The sequence below is a fragment of the Lycorma delicatula genome, chromosome 12, assembly GCF_047948215.1.
Source record: "Lycorma delicatula isolate Av1 chromosome 12, ASM4794821v1, whole genome shotgun sequence".
NCBI classification, from domain to species: Eukaryota; Metazoa; Arthropoda; class Insecta; order Hemiptera; family Fulgoridae; genus Lycorma; species Lycorma delicatula.
In genome coordinates this window covers 39,656,635-39,672,487 of record NC_134466.1, presented here as the reverse complement: position 1 = coordinate 39,672,487, position 15,853 = coordinate 39,656,635, and the positions used below count along the sequence as shown (strand labels likewise).

Sequence of the window (15,853 nt, the reverse complement as noted above, 5' to 3'; positions counted from 1 at the left end):
GATATCAAAAAAATTTACTTAGATAAGTTTTTGGCTCTTATCAAAAGAATAGTAGGAACTTTTAACGAATTCGATATTTTACTTAATAAAAAATTTACAGCGTTATATTGTTTTTTGAAAAAGCCCCTCTCCATTTCCCACATGATTTGATTTTGCCCAGTAAAATCCAGGAATTTCATCATTACATTTTTGCCATAGCAATAATCATATATTTTAATCATGTTACCTAATTCAATATCTTTAAAATTCTGATAATCGATTTCAAAGAGAAAATCAAAAACTGATTTGAGACCTAACATATTTCTTGAAAGTTGAACTCGATTCTAAGCCGAATGTACACGCTGTTTTTCAAGTTTTTGAGAACATCCTGGCGTAGATTTATGTTGTCTACGATCATAAATTGTAGTAGCTCAACAATTTCTTCTTCATACTTGTGACCTTACCGATCTAAGCGTTAAGAAAATATTAATACCAAATTGAAACTCGAATCTAGTCAATTACATGTATGGCCTACCCTGATGGGACTTCTTAGTTCAGGATATAAAAATGTAAAAAATCCTTTTTTACTCGCGTGAGGATTAGTTCTTGCCGCCAGATTAGATAATGATACAGAATTTAGTAAAACACATAATAATTTTCTAAAAAAGTGTACATCGGTATCGAAATTCAATATTCCACAAACCATCAGAACTTTGTTAAAAATGTAAATAAAATATCTTTCCTATTAATTTTATTATCAATCTAATTTTACGTATAATACATACTATTTAACGTATAATACATAAAAATCGATCTTTTGTAGACAATGACATTAAGTTTAATAAATCATATAATTGTCTGAAGAAATCGATTTATCGATTTCTCATTTTTCTTATCTATGATTTATATACCAGTGAGATTAGTGAAATTTGATCTGCGATAATATTCCGGGATTCAGAAGAATGCTACAGTTAAAATTTCGTAATGATTGGTCGAATAGTTTTTGTAGTTATCGGGAACAAACGAAAAGACTTTGAATCTTTATAAGGGTGTTTCGAAAAGAACGCAACCCCTTTGCTTGACGAACGTGAATTTATTACAAAAATATTAACATTAATAAAATACTTATCCAACAATATTCAAATTATCTTTAAAAACTTTATAATAGATATTCAAAATAATTTTCTGGGATCCCGATGCAGGTTCGTACTAATTTCATAACATTTGTAGCCAGTTTTCGTAATTTTTGCTCAGTGATGTTTGAAATCTTACTTTCAATGTTAGCCTTAAATTCGTCAAGTGTATGAGGATTGTTTTTAAAAACTACATTTCTTAAATACTCCCAAAGGAAAAAGTCTGCTGGTGTAAGATCTGAAGATCTTAAAGACCACAACTCGTTTGATATCCAACAATGGCCAAAAAATTCCCGTAACATATCCAGCGTTTCATTAGTAATATGACACTTGGGTTATCCTGCTGGAACCAACATTCTCGTTCGTGTAAATCTAACATGGCAATAAACTGTTCGATTAAGTTGCGATAAACTACACCATCTACAAATTTGTCAAAAAATAAAGGACTATTATACGACGCCGGGAGATCGCATACCAAATTTACGTGCGTGTAATGGTTCTTCATGAAACGCATGAGGTTTTCAGCGCTCCATATTAGGCAGTTTTTACGGTTAATATAGCCATCCAAATGAAACCGTGTCTCGTCGCTGAAATAAACACGATCCAAAATTTCAATACCGTTGTCATCAGTAAGAGAGAACGAAAACGACGAAAATACTTAAACGTTTTCCGTGGTCTACTTATTTTTCAGTTCTTGAACGACACCGATGCGATAAGGATGTAAATGTAATTTTTTAACAGCCCTGAAAGCTGTAGATAGTGAAAGTCCAACCACTTCTACTTATTAACGGTGATGGTTAGCCTGTGCTTTTCCGATTATGTACACTCCCAATTTCACGAAATTTATTAATCAAACGCGATACTGTCGAGTTATTAGGAACTGAAGAATTGAGAAATTTTATCCGAAAATCGTTTTTCATTCGTTCGTAAGATTTATACGCGCAATAATTTTCAATAATAAACACACGTTCGTCCTTAGAAAACGAGATAATTAACACAACAGAAACGAATTTATACTGGTATAACACTAGTGTATAAGAAAAACATTTCACAACTGTTAAAAGCTACTTAACCTTGATAAATATAGTATATATTAGCATATGTATAAATAAATATACAGCATATATATATATTTAATAAACTAAGGAGTTAATATTAAATATACTTTTTTAATATTATTTGATTCTAACCGTCTATTTCTTACAGAACATAAAATATTACACAATAAATAATCTTGTATAATAAAGGAACACCTTTTAATCTTTACCTCTAATGTATTTAAAATTAACATAGATTTAAGACTGAAACCTTTCGTAAAGCTTTAATAAATATAACATGCTCAATAATAATTAATATATCATTTCAAAGTGTATAAAATAAAGACAGGTAACATTTTAATTAATAATAATATTAATACGTAAAATATTGAAAATGTTTCAAAGGAAATTAATTTATCCTACATTAATATTTTCATAATTTAATTAATTGGTTGAAATAAATAAATATTGTTATGTTTTAAAATAATATTCTTTATTTATTATAATCGTAACATAAAAGTAATATAATAAAGATTTTATTAATTTATAAATAAATCTAATTAAAAATAAATTAAAAAAATCAATAAAAATAAATTCATATTCAAATAAGAATTTTATTATTAAACGATAATTCAATTCATTAAATTAGTATAGTATAATGAAAATAAAAAAAAGAGACAATTCTTTTTTATATTTCATATAAATATTAAAATCTAATTAAAATTTTATTATTATTAGTTTTTATTTTATTGATTTAAAAACAAATGACAATAATAAATAAATTAATTAAAAAAAAAATCCCTTTCGGCTCGCTGAAGGCGGAGGTAGATTTAACCGGTGCTAAGTAGGAGATAAAAAAAATGTCCACCTTAAAGTTAAGAAAATATTCAAATTTACTCAATCCGACAATGATTGCATGTGAAAAAAAGTTTTACATGTTTAGCATACGATAAGTCCCATCTTCTTACAATTCCACCAACATTTTGGTCATCCTTTGCCGTAAGGGTTGATCATATCAAAAATTCTTTCAGACAAAAGTTTTAGGTAATGTTTAGAGGACTACTTTAAACTGATTCGATACTGTACCTTATTAAGGGAGGTATGATTTGTTTTATCTTCAAAACCCCATTTTTTCCACCCCCTGGGCCAATGGTTGGTGATATAAAAATATTTTACTTAGATACGTTTTAGGCCCGTATCCAAATAATAGTAGGAACTTTAAACGAATTTGATATTTTACTTAATAAGAAAGTTATAGCGATATTTTTTTGGTCGAAAAAGCTTCCCCCAGTTCCACCCCCATGGTCCGATTTTTAACATTAACGAACTCAACCGAAATTTTGAGTCGTTATATTTATGTATCAATTTGAAAGTGATTGGCAAAAAATTACGGCAGTTATCGTGTTCACAAGAAAGTGGAAAATATAAACTTTTGAACTGACTGTAGTTTTGGGATCGGGGGGATTTCGACATATCGAAGATATGTCGAAATTTTTCGGAAGTCAAATCACGGTACCCATTACAATAGGGGCTTTCTTATGAAATCTACCTAATAATGTTTATATCAGTCCATTTATCACTAAAAGGATAGATTTTAAGAATACCCTTTTTTATTTTAGAGAGGAAATTATTTTGGTTATTTTTAAGCTCCTTTCAGCCAATTAAAAATAAAATAGCTAAAAAAAAATATTTTTAAATAAAAATAAATTTTTTAGAATTTTTTAATTCTATTTTGTCATCGCCTATATACAATCAAGTTGATTCATGAAGAACGTAACAAACTTTCAGCATACGATCTACTCGTGAAAATAAAGAACAAAGTTCATACATAAACATAGGTTCGGAAATGCTTCGTTAGCAAGTAATGACTAGCGAAAGATATTATTCTGATTTATGCACCTTTGGCAAAATTAAGCCAAACTGTTAGGATCTAAAAAGGAGTAAATTTAATGGTTTTATATGAAATCTGACCTAAAAAATTGAAAAAAAATAAGTCCCGGAACTGTATTTTTAGTAACTTTTTAAGAAATCTGGGATAAAAGACGGACGATCGGCTGGAAAGTACATATTATTTTAAGTTTGATGTAAAACAACGTTGTTAAATCTACGTAACGAAAAAATCTTCATTTCGTATGTGTCCTAATAACTTAAAAAATACTTAACCGAATTCGCTGAAAATTTCACAATTTATTATTATTTGTCCCGAGATTTTTTACATGCTATTATTTCCATAATATCTAATGATATAATAATTTAAACAAAATATCTAATCACAACTGCCTGAGGAAGTTGATATTAATATAGACATAATCGATATAGAAAATGACAGTCGATATAGATGAAATTAATCGATATATACAACGAGTTTAAATCTAGTAAAAGCAGTTTTAGGTTATTTATTTATACGGTTTTTATCCTTGTACCAAGTAAAGAAAGTATTGTAATCGTGAAAATGTCGGTTTTAAGATTTCAACGGAAATATCCATTTTGACCACCCTGAATCCATTTTGACTACTTTCGGCGTGACGTCTGTACGTCACTCGCGTCGTATGTATCTCGCATAACTCAAAACTTATTAGCTGTAGGATGTTAAAATTTTGGATTTAGGACTGTTTTAACATCTAGTTGTGAACCTTCAATTTTGATTACAATCGACTGGAGCAAAAGTGTCCAGAAAAGCTAGAAATAAAAAAAATTGGATTTTGGACTTTTTCTTAACTGCAGTAATAAACCGTCATTGAGAGCTTTTCAACGATTTATTTTCATTGGTTCCAGAGTTATAGTCCAATAACATTTTAATTAATGAAATATTTGGATCTTATAAGGAGATAGCACGTCGGGGAGAATCCAACTTCATTTTCTTTTTTTTTAAATTTAAATATATTGATGTATTAAACTGTGATTGTAAGAAAAAGTTTACAATAAATAATTCAATAATAAAAAAAAAAAAGAAAAAATGTAATAAAACATGTACGTAATTTAATAGGCGTACAAAGAAGTCATGTAGTATCCACATCAGATATTTTTTATCAATTGTCAATATTTCTATTATTTCCTTTTTTATATTTTTAATTTCCTTTACTAATTCCCCTGTATTTATTAATAATGACTTATTTTAGCAATTAAAATAAATATCTAATACTTTATTTTTTATTTCAATAACCGTTCAGTGTAGATTCAATAAAAAATGTTAAACTCAAAAGAATAAAAAAACAGCATATACATATTTCAATAAAAATTTTAGATTTCTTTATTGTAATACATATATTTTTAACCTTCAGCTTTTTGTGTCTTTTTACCGATTTTTCGAAGATAATACGGTGTTACTTTCCGACAATGACGTACGCAGAATTTTGTTAAGGGGGTCATTATTAAAACTGTTTACAATTGACATGGGTATTTTAAATTTTGTGTGTTATTTTATTATTATTATTATTATTACTACTATCATTATTATTATATCATGTTACGATATATTTATTTTTCAATGTTCAAATATAACATTCATAAATCAATATAAATAAAAATATAAATGTTCGTTTGTTCAAAATCTTAAATCTCCAAAAGTCCTTCACCGATTACTTTGAAATTTTGATAACGTTGCATCTGAATAGACGCGTGTTTTTGTATACCTACTATTTATATACCTAAGATGTCACACCTGTGACAGGTAAAAACATGTTTTTTATTTTTAAAAAACAGTGCTAACTGTTGGACGTAAAAGCAACACACGCTATACTAAATATTTTACGATTCCATTTCAGTGTTTCCGGTATGTGTGTCCGCTATAGACAAAAAAACTACTGGACCGATTTACGCACGAGGAAAAAGGGAAAAATCGGAAAAGGGAAAAATCGAAAAAGGTAAAAAGGGAAGAAGGGGAAAATAGAAAAAAGGGAAAAAAAACGGGAAAAAGAAATGAAAAGAAGAAAAAAGAAAAGTGTAAAGGGGTAAAGAGAAAAAGGGAAAGAGAAATGGGAAATGAAAGGGAAAGGGTGAGGAAAGGGGGAAAATGGTGAAAGGGAATAAGGTAAAAATGAAAATGAGGAAAATAAAGGGGGAAAAGGAAGAGGAAAAGGAAAAAAGTGTAAAAGAGAAAGGTTAAATTTTGTAAAGTTCTGTAATGTTCATTTTGTTAATGTTTTATCAAACCTTCAATTTTGTTCGTTTAATATATATACTCAAATCTAACAATAGCGAAGTATTGCCGGGTCTGCTAGTACTTTAATAAAATCTTCTATATTGTATTTTTTCACAGCCTTAGGATAACATTTTTTTTTTAACAACTTTTAACATCTATTTCTTTGTATAATAAAAAATGCTTGTGTCAGTACCATATCCCATTATTACACTTAGACTGCACAAAAATCATATATTTTAGTCAACAGTAATTTGTAAACTATAGGTAAGACAATTTACATAACATATAAAATCCATAGAACCAATAAAATATAATTAAATAAATTTAATTAAACACATGTCAATATGAAACTCTCCCAGGTGGAAGAATGAAACTGGCAATGATGAATTCACATTCTATGAAGGAATTTGAATAGAGAATTGAATGCAGTTTTCTCAAACGTTCAAATCAGTACTCTACTATAGTGTATTGTTTTGAAAAATCATTGTTTAAAAAGAGTACCCGTAGTTAAATTAATATAATATTTATAACGTACGTAGTCTATGGTATTTTATGTTAATATTTTCGGAAATTTCAGCATTCACAATACGATGTCCAAACAATGTTTCTTTCTCATTTAACACATCTGCAGTTGGAGTGTAGTTTCTATGTATGTAGAGGAGTGCTAATCCAATCAAACATGTATTTCCATTAGAATTACGCAAATATATTTTTAGACGGCGTAATGTCGAGAAACATCGTTTATTTGTACATGTGGACACTGGGAGTACAGCTAATATTTATGACAAAGTGAATATATTTGGCATTATGTTGGGACTGCACACAGTTAACCCATCTACGGCTGTTTTCGATTCGTCTCCTTTCTCAAGACTTCTCCACTTCTCAAGTGGAATTTTTCTGTACCACAATTTTAATTTATTATCCAGTTCTTCATGACAACCGCTTCTCATATCACTGGCGTAGAATTCTATGAGCGAAGTAAAAGCAGAAACTTGAGACGGCAGGGGCAGAAGGTCTGGGTTCGTAGGTAAAAGGCACTGAAAGCCTTTCAATATTTCTTTATGCTTCAAGAAATGCGAATCTATTTGGGAGATGAAGAAATGGAATGGAAGTAAAAGTTTACACGCGCTGCCATGCGAGGGATTTGAATGGAGGACCCCAAACTATTCAAGACTTCAGAAGCATAAATGAAAATTTTATAAAAATTCTTCAACAACATTTTTGCGTATACACTTCATTTCACTGTTGATATCTTCAGTGGGGTTTACTGCTTTCATGGGATCAATAATTGAATTCCGCAGGAATTTATACAATGGGAGACTTAAAGAAAACAGTCTCTGAATAAAAAACAGCGATATCACAAATTGACAGTCAGTTGAAGCAAATAAAAGTCAATTTGCTTGTGAGGACGAGTCTTAGTAATTCCATTCTGAAGTCCTTTGAAGGGTTGCAATAATAGGGTCATACAATTCCACCACCGCGGCCACGGAATTATACCTTTCCAGCCAACATATTGCGCAAAGTTGAACGAGTGAAGTTGCTTCATGGAGTGAAGTTGTAATTTCCATTTCACTTATCACCGATTTTAAAATATGTTGCCTTTAACGGATAATAAGAAATTCGTACAGACTCGATATTGCACCAATACAGTTTTCCTAATGGTAGTTACTTTACAAGCACTGGATACAGTTAAGTTGAGGCTGTGTGTTGAGCAGTGGATATATAAAGCTGACGAAATTATTTCCTTTACATGTGCCTGGACTCCGTTTACTTTTCCTGACATGGACATAGCTCCGTCATACCCTTGACCACAAATCTTATTTATTTTTACATTTAATTAACACAACTTGTCCAATATCGCCGTTGCGATTCTTTTTCCGATCACATCATATAATAGTACGAATTGTAAAAAGTTTTCCTTCACAGTAAAATTTTCTCTATCAATATACACACAGTGATAATTGTTCTAATCCTGATATGTCTGACGTCTTATCGGCGAGAATAGAGAAGCAACTAGAGGCATTAAGTTCTTTCACAAGATTTCGAACAATCAGGTCGTTGCATACTTCAATTATTTCATTCTGTATTCTAGGACTGGTGTACTGCGTATTTCCAACATTACATGCCAACATATATTTTAGCACAGTATCAGTCTTACTTCGAAAACGAAGTGCTCTGAAATTGCCATCATTTTCTTCTGGTTCTTGCTCGACTTCTATTCGTCTCGAATCCCTGTGGCCTCGCAGAGTGATATATTGTTTACCGCAAAACAAAATACTCTCAATAACAGGAATAAGTTTTTTCCTATTCTCCAGTTTCTTTTAAGTTGTTGCAGTATCTATTAGCACATCTATAAACTTTTTCTTCCCCCATGAAATTTCGGTCAAAGTACCGGCTACCTCCATACTTTCTTTATGATAAAGATACTTCTCAGGTTCTGAAAATCGCTCGACAGAATCCTTCCGTTTGTCAAATTTATCACTACAAAATTGACCTAAGGGTTATTTGCCAGATCCAACACCACTTCTTGGAGCAAAAAGTGCAAAAAATTTACAAAAATTCCCTCCCTTAAATTCGGATTATGCAAGCCACTTCCAACGGTAAAGCCATTTAAATTGTAATCACAGATTTCTCTTTCCTTTTGTTGGAAAAATAAGCCATGGATTTGGTTCCCAGATATTGTACAAGACATCCAGTTTTTTTTTTTTTAATTAGATAAGCCTTTTCCGACATAAACGTGTGGTTCACTGGAACTTGAAGATGTTGAAGATTCCGGAACAAGAACAATACACTTATTACTTCTAAATGATTCAGCGAGCACATCAACATTATTGAAAGATGTTTATGTACATTCATATCAGAGTTTTCACAGGAGGGTGTGAAATTAGTTTCGGGAAGAACGTTTGTGATAGCATCGTCACGTTGTGGCAACGGAGATGTTTGACAATGTGAAATTTTCACTAACGTTACGAGAATCACTACAGGCACGCAACGTTTTGCTAAAAAAAACTGTAAAATTGAACTTTGAGGTCGCTTAGACATATTAAAGAATACGGAACGATAATATGAAGTTTCTATTTAAAGATATGAACTGCGAAATACATAAAACGTTAAACGAACATCCTTCAATACAATCTGAACTCAGACTAACGAGTGAATACTGCTCGACAATGTACAATTTCATATATGCACTGCTGCCACTGCGGAGCTGTCCCAAAAATAAGTTTTACAAGTAAGTTTATATGGTTTTGGCCTTATTTTATTACAAGGTTAATATTATTAAAGAACCTTCTTAATAAGAGGCACGGCTTTGATGGTCTTTCTTCTCTTACTGACTAATTGGGGCCAAAGTTAAATGGCATAAACGTATACGCGTCAAAATCATGCCAAATTTTACCAAATTGGTCAATCCAGTCTGAAGATATGAAGCCAAAAGTAAAGACTACATAAATTAATCCTTCCGGAGTTCTTCAGTACTACAGTTGTATTATGATTAGAGAGTAGAAAATCAAGATAACGTTAAGATCTTAAAAAATCCTGGTATTCAAAATTTCATCAGTTTTGCATACTTTTCCTAACATAATATACTGTATAGCTATATAACTATGTAGATGAGAAATAAATAAATAATAAAATAATAATAAAGTAATTATATTAAAAACAAATTAGTTGTGACAAGATAACCTCTTTAGCGATAAAAAATTGTAAATATTATATATATATATATATATATATATATATATATATATATATATATATATATTTAAAAAAAATATATTCTTTAAACTATAATTATTATAAGTAACTTACATTTTAATTTTATAAATGTTATAATTTATTTTACTAACTTATATTTTTATTTTCAAAGAACCGTTCAATACTTCATAAGTTGCATAGAATCAAATGAGAACTGACAATTTAAATTTGTATGTTAAGTTTATTGATATTGAATGCGCGTGTATACATCATTAAAATTCATGAAAAATCATGTTAAATACTTACTTCAATACTGCACCTTACAAATTTGCACAGTGTATATTTTTTTATTACACTTTAAAACGTTATTTCAATAAATAATAATATAATATAATATTTCTCAATAAGCGTGCAATTCTAAACGCGATCGCAGCGCTGCCTACCGGATCCAATTGGGAACCTTAACCATCCCAAGATCAACAACACATAAATAAATAAATTAATCAGTCTCTCTAAATTTTGCAACTAACCTTAATACCGATGTTTTGTTAGGCTGGTTTATCTGGGTACTTATGACGAAACAAATCTTGCACTGCAACCACTGATTTCGTACTAAAGTACGACTCAACAATGAAAACACGTTCATCTAGCGAAAACACCATCTTGTCTCTAGCAATACACTGAACGTTATGATTGCATTGTTGTTACTATCGGTAGTGTTCTACTGCGTCGCCGCGATGTTCAGATGTCGGACAAGTCCATTTCAGTAACGAGTAGCGGAGTAAGCTTGACTTTTGAAATTTCATAGATCAGTGATAGATGGGTTGCGTTTTATATGGGACAGCCTGTAGTATCTTTTTTTTTTATTTCCCCGTTAGATATTGCTTCAGAGGATGAATGATTTGTAGCGTGTGATAAAAATGCCATGCCTGACGGATGAAAGGCCGTGACGCTACCACTCGCGCCAGGGAGGCCGGCAATAAATGGTATCTTACTAGGAGGCTCCCTACCGTATCCTTTACAAAAATTACGTTGAACTGCAGTTGTTGATTGCAAATCGTTTAACCAGAACATACAGTGAGCATGTTCTGCACTAGTAAATGTATCCAATTTTAATAATACTACTGACATCACTGATGACCGAATTCGATACTAATGAACTGAGTCAAAACTTGTTGTGTTTCGCTATGAAATGAGACCTCATCCGAATTTGTAAGTTATGTAAATAAATCTTTACATGCTTTTAAAATGTGAAGTCCTTTTTGAATCATCCGGGACTGTTTATTAAAAAGTCTTTTCATAATAACCTTTTGCTTTTAATACATATTCTAATTCAGTATTTTAAGAACCCTGGATAGCTTGCGTCATCTGACAAAATATAGTACGCTTACTTGCTGTCGGAGAAAAATAAAAAATGGCGGTTTCATTTTACTTTACGTAAAAAGAGTAAAACATGTGATTGTAGTTTGAGTCATTTGATGAAACATGTTTATATGAATATTGTTTCTTATTTCAAACTCTAAAATCAGTTCCAAAATTATTTCCCTTTCCTACTGAATCAATCTGTATATCAGCAATTGAGAGTTTAAATAAACCTCAGGTAAAGCCTTTCACGGTTAGGAATGAGGTGATAGTTTGGAGATTAGAATTATCAGAACGTGGGTCTTCCCCCTAGTTAGTCAAACTATACAGTATTTTTTTCTGTAGTCAGAAATCTTGGTAATGATTAGTATGTGTTTATTATAATAAAGAAATTTGTTTAATAAAATAATTCATTAATTTCAGATTAAATTATTAGTAATTTGGCTCAAATTGAGTATTTGTATCAACGCTATTATTACCCATTAGTAGAAGTTCATGAAATTGTGATAACGTGTCCATTTAACTGAATAAGGTCTTAAATTATAGTAATGTAATTATGTAGCCATACTGTATCCGTATATTGCCCATTATAATCCAATAAATAATAAGAGTAGGAACGACAGTTTGTATTAAGTGATATATTGAAATCTCTCGGAATCGATAATTAATGAAGACAAAGATTTAATTCAATCTATCTCTTCTAAATTATATCTTTGATGATGAATTTCAAACTTAACAATTCACTTCAGAATAAAGGTAAAAAAATAAATTTATATTTTTATTTTTTGTCGATTATTTGTTAACCTAAATTTAATAAATTTATTTAAAAAGAAAAAAAAATTAAATTAATCTTTAATCCATCTCATTTATAAACTATTTAAAACAAACCTGGAAGAATTTTAAGTTATAAAATAAACATTAAAACGATAAAATCAGTCAAAGTATATGTATTTATATGGACAAGTTAAATAAAATGGAAAAATCTGAGACATGTTCACATTGAATAAATGTATAAAGTAATATAAACAGCGTGAATTCACTCCTTTTTGCCATATTTATAATTATCAGGACGTTTATAAGATACTGAAATTTTAAGCTAGTTAACCCGGGTGATATTTAAGTATGGAAACAAATTTATACTTCATATCTAAGAGGTATTTGGAGGCAGAAAGAAATGGATTTTAAATTGCTAAAAAAAATTTGCATAATGGTGGGATTTTAATTTTTGTCCACCATCTTGAATCCACTATATTAAATCAAACTTAATCTTTTTTTAAATAGGAAGGTGAACATATGACACGTGATTTCGATTTAAAATTTTACAAGAAAAACAATGGTGAGATCTGTTTTTCTGTTAATGCCTTCGTTATCGAGTTATAAGCATTCAAATTTGCAATAATCTAAAAATCGTATTAACGATAAAATGAGGTAAAACGCGCCGCATTAACAACTTTATTGCATTTTACATTCATAATGCATCCAATAACGAGCTTTAAACAATGCTATAATAGTGATAATAATAAATAATAACTAATAATTAACAACACAACAACAAATTAAAAGGCTCTATCAAATGATATTATTTACTGTAAATATTACAATGTTTATTTTAAAATTCTAAATAAATATTTTCGATCGTAAATTAGTGATGAAATAAATTTTCAAAACATATTATTCTACAATATACGTTCAAAATGCTTCACCTCTACACAGTTATCACTTTTTATCATATTACCAACTTCCGGTTTCTACCGGAAGTGGGCTTACTAGACCCGAAGTTTATTTTTTTAAATGGGACACATATTTTCTTCTCGAATTTGGATTCTAGGGACAAAGATAGATAAGTCTTGTCTGAAACATTTTCATTTTCAACCATTTGAGATCTCATTTCACAGCAAAACACATTAAGTTTTGATTCACGCAGTTCATTAGTACCGAATTTGTCCACCAGTGCTGTCACCAGTATTGTTAAAAATGGATACATTTACAAGTACGGAACTTGCTCACTGTGTGTTTTGGTTTCACGATTTGCAGTCAGCAACTGTAGTTTAACGTAATTTTCGTAGGGAGTACGGTAGGAAGCCTCCTAGTAGGCATATAATTTACTCTTGGCATCAAATCTTCGTTGAGAAAGATTGTTCTGTTAAACATATTAATTCATCAGGACGCCCAAGCGTCCCTGAAGTTGCTATGGAACAACTCAGAAAAAGCTTTGCACGTAGTCTGAAGAAATCAACTCAAAGTGCGTCACGTGAGACTGTATTCCACAAACGACTGTTTGGCGCGTATTACGTAAACGATTGAAGCGATACGAACTAACCATAGTTCTACACATTACATATGATGAAAACGTTGTTCGGTTACAGTTTTGTATGGAAATGATAGAATTGTAGACAACGATACATTTTTAGACGATTTAATTTCTAATGATGAGTCAATGTTTCACATCAGCGGCTAGGTGAATACACGTAACTGCCGAATATGTGGTAGCAAAAACCCTTATAAAACTTTACAGCTTTCAAATTCGTGAAAGCCCTAGATCAATTTTTTGTGTCCTAAGCAAAGAAAGACTGTAAGGCCCGTTTTTCTTTCAGGAGGCAACCGTAAATGGTATCATTTACCTGGACATATTTCAAGTGCGGAAACACGTCCTCAATTAATTACTTAGACGATGATGACCAAGATGGACGGCATTATTATCAGCAAAACGGGGCCCACCACACTTCCACCTAGAAGTCGAAATTTTCTTTATACTCGATTAACATGTCGGTGGATTAATCGTGAAGGTACAATTACATAGCCTCCTATCTCTCCAGATTTGATCCCGCTAGTTTTTTTCTGGTGGCATTTGTACGTAACGCCTTTGACTGCTGATTTTGTTGAGCTAAGACTTCGAATTAATACCGCCACAGCTCCAGAGGTAACTCCCGACTTGCTGACTACAGTCAAGAATGAAATCGACTGGATATATATTGCATTACCAGTGGAAGCCATATCGAACCAAAGTAAATATTGCGTGACAAACTTGACATGTGTTTCTATGAAATGAGACCTCAACCGAATCTGTAAGTTATCTCAATAAATTTTTGTATGCTTTTAAAGTTGTGAAGTCCTTTTTGAATCACTCGGTATTATGTAGACATGCATAAATTCGATAAAAAAAGAGAGTTCTCTACTGTTGCTCATTATTTTATTATAATAACTAGCTACTTCCGGTGTGCCTACGGCATGCTCCACAAATAGGCTCTCCTGGTGGGTTGCCCTGGCGGCGTCTCGGAATGGGATTATAAGGTGTCCAAAACTGATTATCTCTTCATCACAAAAATTAAAATACACTTTACCGGTTCTTATTGCCCAGTGTGGACAATTTGTATCATCGATTTTTGGTTATTGGTCAATTTCCAAGCTTTTGCTTCTTATGGTTAATTTCGGAGATAATAATAATAATTAGTATTTCTGATTTCATACACTTATTGAAAAAAAGTTTCGTAACAAAAAAAAAAAAAAAAAATTATTACTTTTTAAAAAATAGATGATATTTTACGATATTAGAATAAGAATTTCCTCAAAAGAAAAACTACACATAATTCAGTCAGGCTACTCTGTACCGGGCTCTAAATAGATCTATAAAAATATATTTACAATTAATAAAAATTCAATATTAAATGATAATAGAAAACATGAATTTATAAAGTAAATTAAAACATTAGTGTTAATAAAAAAACGTGTTAGCCTGCTGTTCCTTAGCGTGATTCTTCTTTTTAAATTAAAATGAATATTCGATGAGTAATAAATATGAAAATTAAATAAAATCAGAAAAGGATGGTCAAATGAAACAGTTTTTCAGTTGTATCACGGTTAATTTGAGAAATTACTTTTTTATTTTATTATTTTATGAAGAAAAATTATCACATAAATTAAAAAAATCTATAATTAATATATATTTCGCATATATATCGATTAAAGAAATAAATATATATTACAGGTATATATAATAACAACAAATACAAGTAATAAATATATAATAAAATAATAAGTATACACCTGACCACCACGAGACAGGTAATGGCGATTCGGGATTTTCCGCTAGTGATCGGTACATTCCGGTTCCTGTTATCTGAGCACATTATTACTTATTGTACAGAATGTCATCACTCGGACTACTGGTGTTTTATGTGGTAATCTAAGGGAGATACACACGCAGACAAATGCCCTTTATTAGGGTAGGATTAGAATTACTATATCGTTATCGCCACATTAATTAAACCAAGCAAAAATCAATTATTTTTTTAATGGTATTTCATTATATACATAATGCAATACCACCAAAAAAATAATTAAACCACCAAATAATTAATATTTTTCAAAAATTTAATTAATTTTAGTTTTAATAATTAAAAACGAGAAGCAAATAGAGAAGAAAAAGAGAGGCAAACAGAAAAAAAAACGAAAGAGAGATCATAAAAATAAATTTATACCACAGAAGGAATAAAACACGTCTTTGA

General features: G+C 30.5%; 1 protein-coding gene across 1 annotated transcript in view; it reads right to left on the bottom strand.

The window, feature by feature from the left end:
• LOC142332859 (uncharacterized) overlaps window positions 1–15,853 on the bottom strand; it is a 424,861-nt gene that overhangs the window by 65,125 nt on the left and 343,883 nt on the right. The gene's annotated exons all lie outside the window — the stretch shown is intronic.